Source organism: Gossypium hirsutum, chromosome A11, assembly GCF_007990345.1.
Source record: "Gossypium hirsutum isolate 1008001.06 chromosome A11, Gossypium_hirsutum_v2.1, whole genome shotgun sequence".
Lineage (NCBI taxonomy): Eukaryota > Viridiplantae > Streptophyta > Magnoliopsida > Malvales > Malvaceae > Gossypium > Gossypium hirsutum.
The window spans coordinates 104,811,905-104,816,629 of record NC_053434.1 but is presented as its reverse complement, the minus strand read 5'-3'; the positions used below and the strand labels follow the sequence as shown (position 1 = coordinate 104,816,629).

General features: G+C 35.5%; 1 non-coding gene across 1 annotated transcript; it reads right to left on the bottom strand.

Annotated features, from left to right (window-relative positions):
- Nucleotides 1-3,856: 3,856 nt before the first annotated feature.
- Nucleotides 3,857-3,963, bottom strand: LOC121210489 (small nucleolar RNA R71). Its single transcript, XR_005905607.1, has one exon. It is a non-coding gene; the product is annotated as a small nucleolar RNA R71 (small nucleolar RNA).
- Between the last annotated feature and the right edge of the window lie 762 nt (nucleotides 3,964-4,725).

Here is a 4,725-nt window from a genome sequence, read left to right as displayed (position 1 = left end):
CTCAACCATTTTGCAAAATAATCCTCTTCATAGAAAGCTTATGTTACAACGAGTCCAAAAATACAAAAATCATCAAGAATAACCTTATAAATGACTTACTTGTAAGAGATGTTAATGGCTGATATTTTGAGCTCTCAAAACCCCCCATTTGAAGATGAAAATTGGTCGAAGAAGAAGAAATAAAAAGATGAAGCCTTTTTTTGTTTTATTTTATTTAAAACTAGTCAAAATTGGTGACCAAAACATCACCTAATTTTGACTTTCCCATCAATTTGTCCCCCTTATGGCCGGCCACCCTATTCTCTAAGGGTCTAATTGCTCTTTAAGGCCCCCAATTTAGGTTCTTTAGCTAAATGACACTCTTATCTAACAAAATAGGACTTTTACACTTTATGCGATTTAGTCTTTTTTCACAATTAGGCTAGCAATCGCTAAAATTAAATCACCAAAATTTTCAAGTACTCATCTAATCATGCTACAATACATAAAATGATATTTAAAATAATTTCCTCAACCTCGGTTTAGTGGTTTCAAAATCACTATTTCGACTAGCCCCAAAATTGGGCTGTTACACCAATTGTCTTGAAAATCAATCACACAACTCCTCAACATATCATCCAGTATTTGAATCATCCTCTCAGATTGGCCATCTATCTAAGGATGGAAAGCGGTACTGAAATCCAACCTTGAACCTAGAGCCTCATGTAACTTTCTCTAGAACTGAGACGTGAAGCAAGGATCTCTATCGGAGATAATTGAAACCAGTACCCCATGCAGTCTCACTATCTCAAAAATGTAGAGCTTCGCCAACTTCTGAAAAGAATACTGAGTACGAACCGGTATGAAGTACGCTGACTTGGTCAATCGATCCACAATGACCCAAACAGAATCCTTCTTAGTGGGTGTCAAGGGTAACCCACTGACGAAGTCTATCGACACACGCTTCCATTTCCATAGCGGTTTCTTAATCGGCTGTAGCAAACCAGAAGGTAACTGGTGCTCAGCCTTAACTTGCTGAAAAGTCAAACTACAAGCAACAAAGTCGGTAACCTCACGTTTCAACCCTGGCCACCAGTATAATTCTCAAAGATCTCGGTACATCTTATTTCCTCTACGATGCATAGCATAAGGGATACTATGCACCTCCCTCAGAATCGACTGTCTTAAATCCTCATCATTCGATACACAAATCCGATTGCGGAAACAAAGTACCCCATTAGTGCTTACCCTAAAATCAGTAGTGCCGCCATTCTCAACCTGACGAAAACGTAACTCAAGAGACTTATCCCCTAGAAACACAAAAATTTGCACACTTTTTCATACCCTTTTTAACTTAAATTCATGCGAATTTGGTTAAGTTCTTGTCGAAAAATAATTACTTTTTATAAAATAATTAAAGTGCACTTAAAATATGAACATTTTTAATTTTAGTTAATTTCAAAATTATTTTTGATAAATTTTGGTTAATTTCAATATATTTGAACAAATGGAGAAAAATGGCTTGGTAGACACTGCTAGAAGCACAAAACTGAGAAGCAATTTGAAGTATCGCGGTGAACTAAATTTCAACATCAGACAGTCCAAAATTATATGTATTTATTCATAATATAATTAATTTTAATTTATATCCAATTTAATTTGGGTTAATAAATTAAGATTAATTAATTATGATAAAGAGGTCCGATTAAACTAAACCGAGTGAACCGAACCGGTCAAGAAAAGGAAAACCCAAAACCGTCCAAGTGCTGACCCAATTCAGCTCATTAGCTAATTATTTAAGCTGCAAGGAAGCCCTTGAAGGCTTGTTCAAATTGCAATTCAGCCCCTCTATAATTGGGTGGCTTTGGAGATTTGCCCCAAGCCATATTTAGCAAAGTTGAAGCCATCAACTTTGCCACATAGGTGGCCGGCCAGGGGGTGGCTCTTTGGATGCTATTTTCAGCAAATTTTAGCTGTCACATTCAGCTATAAAAAACCCCCATTGGCTGATCATTCAACGCATCCCTCATTCATTCACATCTCTTCTCTCTTCCCTTATTTTCTCATCTCATTTTTTCCATTCAAGTTCCTTACTCTTTTGCCGATTTCTCCTCTTGAGAAACGGATCTTCTTTAGCCATTTTGGAGCAAAAATTGAGTGTTCATAGCAGCCTTGATCAGTGAGGAACAACAAAGAAGGAAGAACGGAGCAACCTAGTCAAGCCACAGAAAAACACCGGATTTGATTCTTGTTCCATATCTGTTTAATTTTTTGTTTTTGTGATGAGCATATCTATGAATATTTATGTTGTTGGAATGGTTAATTTAATCAGCTTATCTTTTAATTTGTTTTGGGTTCATTGCATTTTGTCCTCTTAAATTATTAAAATTGTGTTTATGCTATTATAAGCCTCGGTAAAAGGCTTGATTAAGTAGAATCTTGCCTAAGTTGTTCTTGCATTATAATTGTGAGGGAACTAATGAATTAATTATTTAAATAGATTGAAATTGTAATTAATTGACACAGTACTTAATCAGTGCATGTTTATTCTTCTAAGATAGCTGAAGGTTAAATTAGCAATGTATCTGGCAATACATTTTCCTTGCATAACTTGCAAGATTATTGTGATTAAACTATTTCAAGGTAAGGTTACCTTGTTACCTCACATAGTCTTTTATGTTCTAATTAGATTTAATTAATCGTTTAAATTGACATAAGAATATGCAAGAGATTAGTTCAATTTAATGAGTATGTATGTGCAATAACATGTTAGCTTCTTAAAATATGTTTAATCATTTGAATTAACATAGGGATATGTTAAGAGATGAATGGATTTGTGTAGGTGAGTATGTTCATAAGTTAGCAAATTACTGAGTTGTCGTAAATTTATTCGTAACAACATAAGCATGAGTTTAATAATTCTAAGTTAAAGAAATGTAATTAATCCAACACAATTATGTCAACTTGATTAAATCATATTTTGAGATCGTGCATTTGATATTTATTTATTTAGTTTACTTAGTTTTAAATTTTAGTTCTTAATCACCCTCTTTAAAACAAAATGTCTTTTCACCAAAGTGTTTTTTAATTGAATTCCTAAATAATTATTTTCACAGTCCCTGTGGGTACAATAACTCGACATTTACTTGTCACTTTATTACTTGTTGCGATTCTGTACACTTGCACATTTTCGTTGTTCCAAGTTTTTGGCACCGTTGCTGGGGACTACTTTAAAAAGTCATTATTTGTGAATTTGTTGGTTTTACATTTTGGTTTATTTTCCATTTAATTTTTAACTTAACTAATTTTTCTGTGATTATTCTAGGTGTTTATTAGTATTGACCGAATTATTGATCTACTCCCTGTAGGCCCTGAGATTGAATGAAGTTTTTGACAGCTAAGAATATAAGCAAATCAAAGAAGGACCAAAGAGATGAACTTCGAAAATCCAAATCAAGAAAACGAAGCAAACCTTGCTCAAAATCCTATCCTTATTGCTGATGATAGGGATAGAGCTTTACGACAGTATGCCGTGCCTGTATTTCATGATCTTAATCCGGGTATTAAGAGACCCAAAATTGAGGCACAACTGTTCCAGTTGAAGCCAGTTATGTTCTAGATGATTCAGAAAGTGGGCCAATTTAGTAGAATGCTTACCGAAGATCCTCACCTACACTTAAGAATGTTTATAGAGGTATGCGATTCTTTCAAGTTAGCCGGAGTACCCGAAGATGCATTACAATTGAAGCTGTTCCCATATTCGCTAAGGGACAAAGCTCGAGCCTGGTTGAACTCACTGCCACCAAACTCAATTTTTGTTTGGAAAGAGTTAGCAGAAAAATTCCTTATGAAGTATTTCCTACCTAGCAAGAATACTAAGTTGAGGAATGAGATCATTGCTTTCCAACAAATGGATGATGAGTCCTTGTATGAGGCATGGGAAAGGTACAAAGAATTATTACGGAAGTACCTTCATCATGGAATCCCACATTGGATCCAACATGAGACGTTTTATAATGGTCTCAATGCCTACATGAGAATGGTAGTGGATGCCTCTGCTAGCGGTGCTCTCCTTTCTAAGTCTTATAATGAGGCTTATGAAATCATTGAGAGGGTTGCCAGTAACAATTACCAATGGCAAACCAATCGAGCAGTGTCAGGAAGACGAGTTGTTGGAATACATGAAGTAGACGCTTTTACTTCACTCGTATCTTTTGTATCATCAATATCCTCAATGTTAAACAATCTTACTACTAATGGGTCTAATAGTCTTGCAGCACAACCACCAAATCAATTTGAAAGTATAGCTTGTGTTTATTATGGGGAAGGACATTTGTTTGAAGAATGTCCATCGAACCTAGAATTTGTGTATTACATGGTATCCAGAACCAAAATCAAGGAAGGCAGGGATTACAATCCAATTTCTATAACCCATTGTGGAGAAATCACCCTAATTTTTCCTAGCGTAACTAAAGGGCTGGAACCAGTTACACTTACGCCCAACCTAGACCAACCCAGTCGCCTAGTTTCCCCTAACAAGTTCAAAAACCAACTCAAGCTGAATCATCCAATAGCTTAGAGAATTTATTGAAGGCATACATGGTGAAAAATGATGCTACTCTAAGGAATTTGGAGAATCAAGTGGGCCAGCTTGCTACTAAACTCAGGAATTGACTACAAGGTGCTTTACCTAGTGATACGAAGAATCTAAGGAATCTATGGAAGGAGCATTGGAAAGCATTGACA